At 31.0% G+C, this 16,625-nt stretch overlaps 1 protein-coding gene across 1 annotated transcript in view; it reads left to right on the top strand.

Annotated features, from left to right (window-relative positions):
* LOC136043731 (leucine-rich repeat-containing protein 57-like) overlaps positions 1–13,812 on the top strand; it is a 50,619-nt gene extending 36,807 nt beyond the window's left edge. Inside the window, exons 5-6 of the mRNA XM_065728639.1 lie at positions 8,676–8,816; positions 9,874–13,812. The gene's annotated coding sequence lies outside the window, so the exon portion shown is untranslated. The remainder of the gene's footprint in view (positions 1–8,675; positions 8,817–9,873) is intronic.
* Positions 13,813–16,625: the final 2,813 nt, after the last annotated feature.

Here is a 16,625-nt window from a genome sequence, read left to right as displayed (position 1 = left end):
GCAATGTCTTCTATCCTTCTTGAAATGGTATTGTTCGACACAGGTATAGACTGAAGGGCAGTAGCAGTTTTCGTGTCAAACATTATTTCACTGACTTTCACTAGTGCTGGTAATATCAGACATTCGGCGATGGTGTGCGGTTTTTTCTGTTTCGCAACTAAATATGAAACAGCATACGAAGCCCGGAGAGCCTTTGAAGAAACTGATGCCACTTTTGCAATTTCCAAACAGTTACTAGCTAATGCTTCTTGTTTACGCTTGAAAAACTCTATGGGCTTACCGACATGAGAAGGGTGCACAGTACTGAGATGCCGGTTCATATGCGCAGGTTTCATGGAAGCGTTGGCCAAGACTTGACCACAAAGAACGCACTGTGCATTCACTGGATCAGACTTTGTCGCACTAAATCCGAGCCCTAGGTATTCTGACAAATATCGACGTACTTTGACCGATGATTCGTCATATTTCTTCTTCTTAGGTGCAGGTTCAGAGTTTTGGGTACCATCATTCGGCTTCTTGTTATTCCTGATCAGGAATCTATCCATCTTTGTTTGCAACCACAATTCACGAACTTCGTGTTTCAACAGATGACAAGATACTGTACCCGCTGAGTTTAAATCGAGACCTTACGGCTATGGAGAAAAATTAGCAGGTTACTGAAAGCGAAAGTTTTGAAAATGAGTCTGAAATTACGTACAATGGGTTATGTTATCTGATTTTGAGGGAAATGTTGGAACTGAGTCAGAAACAAGTTTTAAAGATGTAGACTAAATTAATTTTGGGACCTTCGCGTACCCCCTGCGAGGGTTTCGCGTACCCCTTGGGGTACGCGTACCACCGGTATATAGCATTGTACACAATTTCAATAGTTGCGCAATGAAATAAAAATCCAAACAATAATCCTCTGTAAATTAACCAACCAATATAAACTGGTTTTCATCCATATAGGTCAAAGACTGAATGAAGCCAAGAAACGAAGATCAGCACCGCCGGTAGGGACTGTAAAGTCTAATGCCGTATACTTTACCTTTTTTTTTTCTTTGTATTTACAATATTGCAGCTGTAGAGTTTCTAATGAGTTTGCCACTTCTAGGCCCCATACTTCTCCTCCATAGTGGAGGATTGGCCTTATTTTTGAATTGAACACGTTTATATGCATCTTTAAGTCACCTATCCCCGTCAAATAACTGTTCCTGAACAGCGTTGCTATTGCTGCTTTTCCTCGATATACCATCTTCGAAATATGAATGCTCCATCTTCCGTTCGATGTTAGATGGAATCCTAAATATATTGCCTGAGAGACAACCTTCACAGCTTCACTGTTCAAACTAAAACTTTCTTCATCTTTATTTCCTGTTCATAGTCTACGGCAAAAAATCATTACCTCTGTCTTTTTTGTGTCAATTTCCAGTTTCTTTTCCTCTAAATATTCAGCTGTCAAATCTAACAGAGTTTGTAGCTCCGAAATGGATCTGGCAAACAAGGCAATATCATCGGCAAATAATATTATTGATAATACTTTATTTCCATGGTGTACAACTGGCGCCCACTTTTTTTCAAGGTATTGGGCAAGATCATTTATAAAAATAGCAAAAAGTCTTGGTGATAGGGTACTACCCTGTTTTACACCTTTCACATTAAAAAAAAACTCTAAATATACCGCTTCCTGCTGTCTTTACCACGTTTCTGGTCAAACAATACATCGAAAGAAGAACCCTTAAAAACGGTGGCGGAATTCCTGTTCCTAAGGCCGTTCTAAACAGAATTATACGGTCAACATTGTCAAATGCTCTACTTAAATCAAGAAAAGCCACGTACAACTTTCCGTTTCCCTTGCAATACTTACTAATCAATGCATTTAGAATAAACATTCGATCAGATGGTGAGTACCCTTTACGGAAACCGGGTTGCTCTTCTCTCAGAATTTGCCTCTCATCCAGCCTTTTGTTTAAGATTTTGTCCAAAAATTTTCCAAGACAGTTTCCTAAGCTGATTGGTCGGTAATTCTCGCACAAACTTGCATCAACTTTCTTAAATAGGGGGATAACTACAAGTATTTTCCAAGGATTAGGCCACTTTTTTTCTTCATAACCAAGTTATACAACCCCAGAAGCAGAGGTAATAACACTACCTGTAGTACATTCAAAGCCAATGCTGGAATTCCATCTGGTCCTGGCGCAGACCAATCTCTAGTTTGTTTTATGGCATCTATTACTTCTAACAAACTTCTGACTAACAAAGGTGATAATCTTCTTCTACTAGGGGGTATTCAGTGTGGTCACAAGAGGGGGTTCCGACTTCTTCTGCCAGTTTTTCAAAATTTGGTGGAGGCTGTTGTGTGCCAGATGCTGTGCCTGCTTCTAATTTCTCAAAGAAGGGGGGCCACTCATCCACCTGCGGAATACATTTGGGAGCAGTCATCTTTTTTGATGAAACTCTTTTCTTGAATTCCCGGGAATATATGTGTTGATGCCATGAAAAAATGCAAGATGTAGAGCATTTTCAGTTTGCGTCCAAAATATAACTATTAAACAGGGTGGGAGAAGTGGCAGCCTCCGCTTGACTCCTTTACGAGTAATAATGTGTCTTTTATTGGTTGCAGGAGTACTATCTATGGATTTAAGGATCTTGATACGAACATTAAGACTCCAGGACATATTTCTCAGTGGTCTACTGATTGCATGATTGCCGATCCTCTTTTACAGCATAAAACAACATAGTGATTGAATGAATGAAAGTGTTTTATTGTCCACTTTGAAGGTATAAAATCACAAATGGAATAATGAAAGAAATGAAATACTAAAGATAAACACTAATAAAGTTTTAATTGTTGTTGGCATTTTTACGCTTTTGTTTATTGACGCTAAAGTTTGAGTTCCGCCCATTTGGGCTTGTGGTAGCCGTTTATCAGTTAATAAATCTTATCTTTTTTCACCTAATAAAGAAAAATCAATAATAAAGAAAAATGTCAGAGGGTGTTTTCCTTTTAGTTTTGTTTTGTATTTTCCTGTACTCTTGCTTTTTATTCCACAACATACTTATAGGTTTGCCCAAGATGGTGAAGTCAGGTGTAGGAATCTGATTTACAAGCTTTGATCGCTCTTCAGCACCTTATTTTTACATTCTTTTTAGTTTTTTATTTTGTATTTTCCTGTACTCTTGCTTTTTATGACACAAAATTTGCTTATAGATTTGCCCCAAATGGTAATGTCAGGTGTAGAGATCCGATTTACATACTTTGATCCTTCTCTACCGCCATATTTTTGCCTTCTTTCGTGTGTGTTTTTTGTTTTTGTGTGTACTCTCGCTTTTAATGACACAACATTTGCTTACAGGTTTAACCAAATAGTTTATAGGTTTATAGGTTTGCCCAAGATGGTGAAGTCAGGTGTGGAATCTGATTTACAAGCTTTGATCGTTCTTCAGTGCCTTATTTTTACATTCCTTTTAGTTTTTTTATTTTGTATTTTCCTGTACTCTTGCTTTTTATGACACAAAATTTGCTTATAGATTTGCCCCAAATGGTAATGTCAGGCGTAGAGATCCGATTTGCATACTTTGATCCTTCTCTACTGCCATATTTTTGCCTTCTTTTCAATTTTCGTGTGGGTTTTTTGTTTTTGTGTGTACTCTCGCTTTTAATGACACAACATTTGCTTACAGGTTTACCCAAATGGTTTATAGGTTTGCCCAAGATGGTGTAGTCAGGTGTAGGAATCTGATTTACAAGCTTTTGATCGTTCTTCAGCGCCATATTTTTACATTCCTTTTAGTTTTTTGTTTTTTATTTTCCTGTACTCTTGCTTTTTGTGACACAACATTTGCTTACAGGTTTACCCAAATGGTTTATAGGTTTATAACTATTTTGGAATTACTATAACTATTCCAAATAGTTATGGTATCACTCGTAAGATTTCAAATTATATTGTGTGATATATTATATGCGATATTATTAAAAAATGTTATGAAGGCATCTTTCCAAAATTGAACCCCTAAACGAGTATTCAAACAGTCCAGACCTACATAGAGCGTTCTTTTACATCGAAAAATGGTAGTATGCCATTTTCAGAAAGAATTATAGTGGGGTTTCCGAGAAAAAATTACCGATAAATAAATATATATATTTAAACAATCATTATTTGTTTAATATATGTTATGTCGCTCATGTATCGTAGCACATACATAAGCAGACATGTTAGTCGATAGTAATAATAATTTAAAAAAAAATTCTTAGTCGCTTTTTCTTTTTTGTTCTGTAGTCATTTATTTCTTTCGCTAGCTAGAGATCCAGGACCTATAGATGTGCCCCCTCCTGTACCCCCACGACCAAGAGATTATGCCGAATTTCTATCTTCTTTGGAAAAACACTTAGCTAATAGAAGGGGTAAGCTTTTGTGTGAACTGCAAAAGCATGCGCTGCTTAATTTGAATAATAACATGTCTAATATCACCCTAGTTTGTCTTTACTGCCCTTTTTTAATCCATACGCTCTCTAATTTGTTGTTAGTTCGTATTTTCGACAATTGTTTTTCTTTGAATGACTTTTTACATTTATTAAGTTGTTTATATATTTCGTAGTTTTTTCTTAGTGCTGACTTTAATTAACCGACCCTTTTCCTTTTTGAGTTTTCGTGTACTTTTTACACTTTTTGTTTCTCATTGCATTGTTTGGTCTGTTAATTCACAATGTCGATTTACGACAACATCGATCTTTTTTTAATAAGATCAATTTACAATGTTGATTTACGACAATATCGATCTTTTTTTTTAATGAGATGTATTATTTGCTTCTAGTAGTGGTTTTGAACAAAAAATGTCACATCTTTTCAGATATGAAAACAGAATGTACATACTATGGTCATTTACTGAAATGCTTGAAATAGTATTTTGGGCCTATGTATTTTCGGGAAAATTCGAATTTTATGAAAATTTCGATGTTTTTGCCTTTAATGATTGTATCTAAGGTAGTAACTACACTCTTGTATTTAATTATTCAATTCAGATCGTTTTTAATAATACATGCTAATATATGCTAAATTAATTCCTACGAATCACCGTTAATATACTTTGGTATTTTATCCACTTTATCACTCTTGGTATCGCCACAATTTGACGGGTCATTCTTTTCGAAGCTGCTAGTATTTGTTACGTTAACAAAGAAGACGAATTTGTTTTCTGATCTTTTTTATTTAAGGTTTCATTTGCTCAAGTGTTTGTTTTTCTCTTTCCTTTTTCATGGTATAAAGCCCCCCCCCCCAACCCTAAATTTTCCTGAATTTATCAGTAATTCTTATTCAGATTGTCCAATTAAATTTTTTTATATCATCAATCCCCTACCCCAAAAAAATATCTTTGCATGCTCCTAGAAAATGCTTTGTTATTTTGAATATATAACATATGAATATAATATTGTTATGTATTTGTTATTTTGATTCTAAATATAGCCCAATTAAATCTTAAGAAATCACTTTTAATGCCCTCTGGTATTTTCATTGCTATGTTACCCTGGATATCACTACTACTTGAAGTATTTTACTTGTTAAAGCTACTTGTATTTATTGTATTGACAAACACAATTGTCAAATAATTATATAACTATAATTATATGCAAGAGATTACGGACGAAAAAAATATATTTTTATATTTTTTAAAAATTTTCTCTTTTTCCTTTTTCCTCTTTTACGGTAGGGACTTAGTCATTTGGAGTTTAATAAAATTTTCAATAAAAATTATTTCTATTAAAGTTTTAATTTAACGACCTTAACGAAAATTTTAATAAAAACTTTCAAGTTTGTTATTCTCTTATCGAAATGAATGTTTGGTTTGATGAAGATCTTTGTACATATCTGAGATTTTACGAGCTAGTAATAATAAGTAAAATATTGAAATAATGTTCGATTATTCAACAAATAATATTAAAATATTGAAATAAATAATGTAATATTAAGAAAAATTAGCAATAAAGAAATACTTGTCAATTATTACAGCTAATACTACTAACGACCCATCTGAGGCCAGCACAGCTACGCGTACTTCTCCACCACCTCATTCTTTTCAAAGCTTTTCTATAATCATTAGATAAAGCTCTTATTACTGGTATATAGACGATTTCAATTATGAATTACATATTTGGTGTTACACCATTTCACAGTTACACCGTTCTTATTTTTCAAAATAATTTATTTACTCTAAGAAATATTCAATGTTCATTGGCTGTTTTCTGTAAACTAAAATGAATGTTTATAATAACATTTCTATAATATCTATATATCTATAATATCTATAGATATTATAGAATTAGATAAGAACAAGATAAAATAGAATTAGATGAGATAAGAATAAGATATTATAGATATTATATAATATCTATATATTATAGAATCTCTATAAAATATAAAATAAAACTATGAAAATATATGTTTGGTGCATAGTTTTTAATATCCTCCCCCTCTCTTCCCAAATATTTGTCCGATTCATAAAGGTGACAAAATGGTGTAAAAAAGATGGCCTCATCTTAGGCCAACACAGCTACGCATACTTCTCCACCACCCCATTCTTTTCAAAGCTTCTCTCTGCTCATTAGATGGAGCTCCTGTTACTGGTATATAGACGATTTCAATTATGAATTACATATTTGGTGTTACACCATTTCACAGTTACACCGTCCTTATTTTTCAAAATAATTTCTTTGCTCTAAGAAATGTTCAATGTTCAATGGTTTATAGGCTGTAACCTATAAACCAAAATGATAATCTCAGCTCCCTCTCCCCTTATTGTTCTTAATAGCTTGCCCTTATTGATTTTGATTATATTTTCTCATAATCTCCTTCTCCTCCTAAATGGATCATTAGACCGATTTGTGATAGAAGCCTTTAAACAGTTTGTCCCAAGTTCTCTAAGTTTTTGTGAGAGGTCCTTCAGGTCACTCTTGAAACTGGGATAGTGTCAAGGCAACCATATATAAGGCTGTATCCAGGTGAGGGGTCCAGGGTTTAAACTGCCTCTCTAACCTTAAAAATGTTTCTTCTTGGCTTTTTGGTCTTCTGCCCTAGAGGGTCACTTGTGATCTAAGCACTTTAAACAAGGCTTTGTGTGTACCATTTCTAAAACGATAAAGTAGTTTCCAAGTTGGAATAAAATTGATCTGTTTCAAAGTCGTAAATTATAAACACTTTTAAACTTACAGTACATTGACATAATAAATTAAATGAAGGAAAATGAGTATGGTGATAATAGTATAGTAACAATATATTAATAAGTATAGTAATAATAGTAGTCGTATACCATATAAAGCTCTGTGCCCCTTCGAGATCCTGAAAATCGTATATTTTTCATTCCTATAAATTCTTCTATCCTTCATAAAATTTACGTTTTTCAGTTTTTCCCTAAATTTTAATTGAAATTGTGGACTTTCCAGTTTCGTCCTGTCATTTACCGTAGTTCGCGTTAATCTCAGATTACCGATATCAGGTGGATAAGCTAAATGGATTAATTTGCACTAATTAATAGGTTTCAAGACTACACTGGCTATACACGACATACCAAAAAAAAAAAAAAAAAACAACGAAGAAATGAAAAAATAAAGAAATATGTATGTTATATTAAATAAAAAGAAAAGAACTACGAAAATAATATTCAGCCAAGCCAGTGGACAACGAAAAGAAAGCTGATATTTCTGGGAAGAACTGTGCTAAGTCATCAAAATGTTCATAAAATTATATTTGCTACAAACAAACAAAAAATAATCTTGAAAAATTTCATCAGTAAATAAATTTTGTATTTTTTATAATTTTGTAATAAATTGTGATTAAAATCTATTATTAGTTAATATATTAATGAATCTGTATATTAATTATCAATTAATTATTTATTGTTTCTGTATGTTTATGCGTAATTTTTTTCTTATAATTTTTGCAGTATTTTCAGTTGATTAATTATTGTTAAATAAATTTTCATTGTAATAAACTTAAGTTATAAATCATAAATAAAATAATGAAGTTCAAACCTTGTAATGTGTGTAATTTGTTCACAAATTACAAGCTAAGTTGTTACGCTTAAGAAATTGGTTCTGATTTTTTTTTTCTTGTAATACTAAATTATACAGAAATAGATGTTTCCCAATAGTCAATTTTCAGTTCAACTTTAATTAATAAAAACTGATAATTATCAAATTGCTGAAAAAAGTTCTTTGACAAATCTACATTTTGTGAATTAAAAGTTAAGTTGCTACGCTTGAACAATTGGATGATTCTAGATCGCTGTTGTAAGATTAGGTTACACAAGAATAGATTTCACCAAAATTAAAATTTTTAGTTGAATGTAAAGCAATAAAAACTGAAGTATCAAATTGATTTAATTTTTGAAAATAGCCAAAGAGAATTAGCTGCTTCTGTAAGTATTTCAGAAATAGTTGTAGGTCTACATAACCGCGAAACTGACCTAAAACCTAGAAAACCAACATTTCCATAGACAATTCTCTAACAACTGATTATGGGCTTTGTTTTCTAATGCGAGAATTTCTAATGGACGTATTATTTAATTAAGTATAACCAAAGGAAATGCATTGTTAACCCAGTGGAATGATTAATGACATGTAACATTTATCTTAAAATTGTTAGTGAAAAATAGCTTAAACCTTCAATTTGTCTTTATTATATAAACTCTTAAAATTTTAGGCTATCATTGGGACGTATCGGACTGGGCAAATGCTAGTGTTACGACCGATATTGCTGAGGTTGTGGGAGGATCCACGGTTGACGCAGCCTCTTGCCACTCCCACGAAACCAGTGATTACAACTATGGAAGCAAAGTACCAGGTATTGGTTTTTCTTTTCTTTTTTTATTTAGTTTTAATATTTACTTGTTTCAATTTTTAATTTAGTATTTTATGTATTATTGTTTGTTTACTGAGTATTATTTTATTAGTACTTGCTTACCCATCGCGCATCATTGTGATCTTATTGTGATTTAATTATTTCAATTTTTAACTTAGTATTTTATGTATTGTTGTTTGTTCACTGAGTATTATTTTATTAGTACTTGCTTACCCATCGCGCGTTGTTGCGATCTTAAAAGAAAAGAAATTCAAGGAAAATTCCCCCTGGAAAATTCCAACTTCAAGGAAAATTTCCCTCTTGGAGGTCCCCGTAGACAATCCTCCATCGGTTCCCCGTGTAAATCCCACTTCCCGTGCAGATTAGTAACGATCGTACTTTGAGATTCAAAAGTATTTGAAATATTTCCCCCTGTAAACGTATACTCCTCCTGGAAAATCCCTAGAAATACCGGAAAATAATTTATACTGCAATAATAATTACTGCAAGATGTCTCTGATGGTTTCATTTTGAATTCTAATGAGAGAAAGTAAATATTTTTCCAATATTATCTTTAAACCTTATCAAATACTAAACTTATTCAGTATCAATTTTTTTGCCTAATTTTTGTCGTGCAATAAAAACACGTGCTGGAAATCTTTTTATTTTTATTTTTAAATTTTAAAATAAAAAAATTTTATTTTATTTTGACGAATGTAAGCTCGGCAACGTCTGCTTGTGAAATCCATTTGTAGAATAGAATTTATCGTGTTTACTTTAATACCTAGTTGTCGTTTGTTTTTTATTATCAAATTAGTGCTTTAAAGTACTTTTTCAATTTAATAAAATAATATCTCTTTTTGCATAGAGTAAAATTGAGCAAGCAGTTTTTGGGGCGTGGAGAGGGGAGTATTTAAGGTAGATTTGAAAGCAGTGTTATAACTGCAAAAGTGCTTTTTGTGTCTTGTAAATAAATTAAACGCAATCGATAAATACACTCTTAGGATAACAAGCCACAGGCTAAAATATTAACAAAATCTTAGCTAAATATTTCTTCTAGGTCCATCTTTAGATGAGAACGGTCGTTTAGCCATCTGAGAGCCTCCAGTCGGTGCGTGTGATGCCTCTTTACGCAGCCCTACTGAGCAAGTAAGCTTCGAGCAAATTATTGCTAGAAGTGGTCTACGTTATACTGAGGTCTACGTCTCAGTCAACTTGGTACAGGGGGGAGTGAGATAGCTCCTTTAAGTGAAATTAGTGATTTGAATGACTCTTTACCCTCGCCTGGAAACTATGCGGTCCACCCTAATTTGTACTTACCTGCTCATAAGGCGGTACTGAGTGAAACAGATGTTGAAATGACTTATGCTGATGATAGTGATGATGATGATGCACCATCGTTATTAAGTGTGTCAATTCCTAGTCAAATACGTTTACCAGATGAAAAGTTATCTTTGTCGACAAGTTATGCAGCGCGCCAGTCAATGAGCGATATATCGAATGTATGTGATTTAGTAGAAACGGATTGCGAGGAGGCGGGGGAAATTCCGGGATCAGTTATGCAAACTGCATTATAAGCAAAGAGAAAAGGGAAGATTTACTATGGTGAAAGTGTGCTTTATTTAATTTGTTGACGTCTATGATGCATTTTCGTAAGCCAATCACACTTAATCCTTATTTCTGGAGAGACAAATAGCCTGTCTTTAAAAAATTGACTGGTTTTAATACCTACTGAGTGAAATTTTGGGTCACAATAAAAGAAGAAAAGTTGAATTTCACTTTTTTGGTGGAATTTTGGGAGATATAGATCAGTCTTTTAAAACTTGAGTGGTTTTAAAATCTCCTGTGTGAAATTTCAAGTCACAAAAAAAAACAAAAAGATAAATTCCACCTGATTTGTTTTCCTCTGTGAAAATGTTTCCATTTAAATAAACGAAAGAATGACTCGAGTTTTGAGTCATAAGAGTTTTTTTTAAGTACTCCCTCAATTTCTCTGTGTTACAACTATTTTAACAGATCTATTTTTACAATAGTCAAAATTATATTGTCTGATATTTTTCAGAAGATATTATATTTGGCTTGAAACCAAATTAATTTCAATTCGTTGAATATTCTTATGGTTAATGATATAAAACCAGCGAATATTAACTTATTTTTCGCAAAAATTTGAATGTTTGGAGACCTTTATTTGGCATTAAATTTTGTTTTCAAAAATTATTTAGATATTCAATTATTTTCCATTTTTACAATTATCTGAATATTTTAATCCCTTGTATTTGTCATATACATTTTTTACTAAAGCAACTTGAATTCGTTAACAATTTGTTTTATTAGTAACCCCAATATAAAAACAGAATATGTTTAAAAAGATCAAATTGAAGACTTTCTATCGTATATTTGTAAAATTCTTTTTTAGATTTGAATGGTTTTTTCGATGAAAAAATAACTTTATTTGAAGTATTGTAAACCTGTTTTCGCTAAGTATTAATTTTCAAGTGTTTTAGTAACAAGACAAATTGCCCAGATTAGAGTTTAAACCGGGCTGCTATCCGTCCAAACGGTTCCTCCAGTTTAATGGCAAAATATTGTTTGGACATTCATGACTCCAATGTTGTTATTTAAATTAGATTTTAGAATATGCACATTTTCTTTCAAACTTTTATTTTCGCAGCCAATAGTAATCGAAATATGGAGTTTTCAAGAGATTGTCTAGTGACGAATATTTCCCAGTTGACACTAATTGTAGAAACTATTTGATATTTTAGGTATGTTTGAATTGTTGTATTTGAGAAGTGATAAAGCATATATTAGTCATTTTGATTATTGAATATCGGTGTTGTTAAAATTTTAACTAATTTGGTTTTAGTTCTATTATGAGAAATTGTTTTTAGGGTTTTATTATATTGCCATCTATCAAAAAGGTTTGTCGCAGTAGGTTAAGATGAAAGTATTATTATAATTTGTTTTCTTTTGTTTAAATACTCTTAAAACCAGACGTTTATCCTGTAAAAGTTCCATGGAAAAGCAGGATTAGCTCCAGATTTTATTTCTCTGAAATTTTTTTAGCAGATTTTAAGCAGCAGGCTATACCCTATTTTAGATACCCAAGTACCCTACTTTTTCTTGGGAGGGGGGGGGGAGCTCTTACTATGTAAATGTTGCTATTTAACCAGTTTATCCATTTGCAACCGTCTTTTTTTTTTTTTTTTTTTTTTTTTTTTTTTTTTTTTTTTTTTTTTTTTTTTTTTTTTTTTTAGAAGAAGAAAATATTTTGTTCAAAACAAAACAGATATTATTCAAAGAAGTAATTTGTCAAGCCTTGTAATTTAAAAAGCAATTTATAAAACATTGTTAAGACCTTTTTTTTGTGCTTAGTCGTGTTTTATAACAGCTTAATAGCTAATAATTTAGCCGTTAACCGCTAAATAATTAATAGCTCAAAAATATAATTTTTTTCTTAGATTTTGCTAATGCATCGAAAGAGAAGATATAATCCTATTTTTCTCATGAAACAAAAACAAGACTTATTTATTGACTAAGGACACATCTTTTGTCTTTTTTTTTTTTTCAATAATCGACAATTTTTAAATAACGTGATTGATGATCACCTTACTCAAAGTAAAGTATTAGCTGCTAATTTTAAACATTGTTTAAACTTTTTTCATTTCTGCTCGTAGTCTTAAGATTTTTGCTCCCTATGAACCAAGCAACTTTGTGACTAGCCTATAGTTGTAACAGAATATAATACTTATGTTATCTGATTAATCAGTTTCAGATTGATTAGTTTCAGATCATTCAGATGAAATTAAAATTCCAAGGCCACTAAAATAAAAATGTTTTTTGACCCCTTGACCCTTTCTTGAACCTTTATACCTTAAAACTGTCATTTGTCTTTTTTTCTCTTTTCCTGTCTTTTTCAAAATTCGGAAATTATTAGAATAATATCGCATTTTCGTCAGTGTTGCCGTTTTGAGCTGCGAAAATAAATAATAACAAATAAATAGCTATGTTTGCTATTGCTATTCGTTTATGAAAATTCAAAAAGTAACAATCTGTTGTTTCTTAAAGACAATGATATCTACAAAGAAAAGATACACCTTTGTACCCTGTTTGTTGTCATTTATTTTTAGTTAATTTTTACTGATTTTTCATTAATGTTTCTTTTTTTCTAATTTTTTTTTTAATTCTGTTAAAAACCGCATATGGAGGTCTTTATTAATAAAAATTAAATTCGTGAAAATTTCCAGTTAATATTTGTTAATTTTTTAGTTAATTTTTGAAATTAATTTCAAACTTTTTAAAGAAAAATTTTTGAATGTTATGTGAGCTTCCACTTCATCGATTCGGCTAATCTGATGTAATTTTCAATGTCCTCAGCTCGATATAGATTAAAAATTCTATGGACTAGATTTTATTATAGCTATAGAAAATTATTAAATTCAAAACCAGGTTGATAAAATGTTTTCTTTTTCCAGAAGTATCAAAATTTTTTTCCAATCTTGTAAATTCCGAGAGCTGCCACAAAATAGTCTGATAACCCTTTATTTAATTTACATTCTCCTCAGTATTTTAAGTTTTCTTCACAAAGAATTTGTATGTTCTAAAATGAAAAAAAAACTTTTTTGACAACTCTCCATTTCCACTGTCCTTGGTATTTTAAACGTTCAATATAGATTATGATTTCGATTGATTAGATTTTTAAAATTGAAATATTTACCTTGAGGTATATAAGTTTTACAGGGGGAACACGAGGGACATACAAAACTAAGAAAGCTCTTTAGTATTTTATGTGCAATTATTTTTGCAGCTTCAGAGAGTAGCTGCCATTTTATATGTATATAAGTACATTATACTGTACATCTTTGAAGTAAGTGTAGTTTACGTCATCTCTGATTGGGTGCCACCTTTGCGATGATATTTTTATACGTTACTATTTCAGGAATCTTTTGGAAATTCCTTTGTCAGACATGATTTTTGATTAAAAGTTGAAATGTTTTAATTTTGGCATTTGTTCTTGTTAGATAGTAGATTAGGAAATTTTAAACATAGTCAAAATTAGTTTAATTAAAAATGAAAGAATTAGGAAAAGCCTTTCAGAAATAGGACTTCCTGGAAATAAGGAGATTCCAAAACTCAAAGGACAAAAGGTTTTATCAAAATAATAATTTGTCTGTATGTAGGCTTCCTTAGCGCTAAAAAAAAAAAAAAAATCGAAAACCAAAAGCAATGCTAATAACGAAAACTAAGAGAAATACGAGCTACAATATATATATATATATATATATATATATATATATATATATATATATATATATATATATATATATATATATATATATATATCAAACAGTTCGTGGCAACGAACTGTAGTAAGGAGCGACCCGGCTCAATAGTAACCAAAACTCTAAAAAATTGAATGTTGATATCAATAGCTACATCAAAAGAATCAAATTTTAATGTTGATTTTAAATATATAAGTTTCATCAAGTTTAGTCTTACCCGTCAAAAGTTACGGGCCTGAGAAAATTTGCCTTATTTAGGAAAATAGGGGAAAACACCCCCTAAAAGTCGTAGGATCTGAACAAAAATCACACCATCAGATTCAGCGTATCAGAGAACCCTACTGTAGAAGTTTCAAGCTCCTATCTACAAAAATGTGGAATTTTGTATTTTTTGCTAGAAGACAAATCACGGGTGCGTGTTTATTTTATTTTTTTTTTCATGGGTCATCGTATCGACCAAGTGGTCCTAGAATGTCACAAGAGGGCTCACTATAACGGAAATGAAAAGCTATTTTTGCCAAAAAAAGAATTAATATAAAAATTTCATTTTAATAATTTATGTTCGGAGAGCCAAAACCAAACATGCATTAATTCAAAAACGTTCAGAAATTAAATAAAAAAAAAACTATTTTTTTTAGCTGAAAGTAAGGAGCGACATTAAAACTTAAAACGAACAGAAATTACTCCGTATATGAAATGAGTTGTCCCCTTTGCAATCCCTCGCCCTTTACGCTAAAGTTTGACTCTTTGCCACAATTTTACTTTTTAAAACAGTTAAAAGCATTAGCGTAAAGAGCGAAGAATTGCGGAGGAATTGAGCGGATTTTCTTAAAAATTTGCCACATGGTAAAGATGAATTCTATAATTGTTTAGTTCATTCAGGTTTTTTGCAATGTGTTAATATTTGTGATTTGGTAAAATTTATAATATTTAGTTTACCTATTGTTGCTACAAAGAGGGATATATTAACAGGATAAGCTTGTTTTGGTTTTACTTGGTTGTTTTACATTTGCTGTTTTTTTTTTTCTTTCATAGGCATGTATTTTGGGGGTGATACCTGACACGGGGATGCCATGGATATTCTGTGGTAGCCACAACACTGTGCTGGGTTGAGAATTTAAAGTGGCGAAACCCTATATAGGCCAGTGTATTCTCCTGATGAGCCCTTATGTTGGGTGTTGCCTCTGAATTATTTGTCTATATTATTTTTTCTATTGTTTGGTAAATGACGACATATACTTATTGACGACATGACTGCCTGTCCATGGATTATTCTTTATGGTTGATTGTGTATGGCTATGCTGTTTGACCTATGTGATTGTATGGATGAGTAGGGTTAAGGCCTCATTCAAGTGCTGGTCTATATTTATCACTAATTTAGGAAAACAGTCTTCCTTTTCTCCTTCTGTCTCTCTTTTTTTTTTTTTTTTTTTTTTTTTTTTGTGCTGTTGCATTGGTGATTTCTCTTTTCATGATATATATATATATATATATATATATATATATATATATATATATATATATATATATATATATATATATATATATATATATACATAATAATAATAAAAATTATTAAAACAATGTTTAAAAAAAAAATCAAACATATGCTATTAAATTACTTAGTTTCATTTGTGGGTGGGTGAATACAGCCCATTTAAGATCAGTAACTTGGATTCAGAAAATATAGCATTTTCAAGTCTAATAGCAATTATCATGCTATGCAATTTATTTCCTTCTTAAGTCAAGTTAATGCCTCTCTAATTAAAGTCTTTCTAGAAGAATTAGATTGTTTCTTTTCATCCAAAATCATATATAAGTTACATTTTGTTGAAATTAAGCGTCACACAAAAAATGTACAAACTGTAGACAGTTTTTTAGACAGTTCCAAGAGGGGTAGTTGAGCAAGAGTCAAAAAGTATAAAAAAGGTCTATATAAAAGAAAAGTATATCAAAGTGAGGAGTGTCCATTATTTGGGTTAAATCAGATATTCGACAAAGCCAGCAAAGATTCCCTAATATATTAAATATATTAAATTACTAAATTTAATAATTACAAAATTTAATATACTATTATATTAAATTACTAAACATAAACTGAGAATTGACAGACCCAAATCTGAAAATTTACAGACCCAAGGAGATACTCCCAAACATATCAAACTCCTGTACAAAAAGTACCATGTTTTACTCAAGAAGTGCTACCAAAATATATATATATATATGCATATATATATATATATATATATATATATATATATATATATATATATATATATATATATATATATATATATATATATATATATATATATGTATATATATATATATATATATATATATATATATATATATATATATATATATATATATATATATATATATATATATATATATATATTAGCAAATAATTTCTAGAGTAAACTTACATTAAATGGCCTTCTTGACCAAGCTCAGACGAATTACTCCTTCCCAGGTTCCTGGTTATGTAGTTGCAAAGTGTATCAATATTTGAAGTTGAAAGAAGTTG

This window comes from Artemia franciscana, unplaced genomic scaffold, assembly GCF_032884065.1.
Source record: "Artemia franciscana unplaced genomic scaffold, ASM3288406v1 Scaffold_883, whole genome shotgun sequence".
NCBI classification, from domain to species: Eukaryota; Metazoa; Arthropoda; class Branchiopoda; order Anostraca; family Artemiidae; genus Artemia; species Artemia franciscana.
Note: the sequence above shows the minus strand (reverse complement) of the source record. Positions and strands in the feature narration are given on the sequence as shown.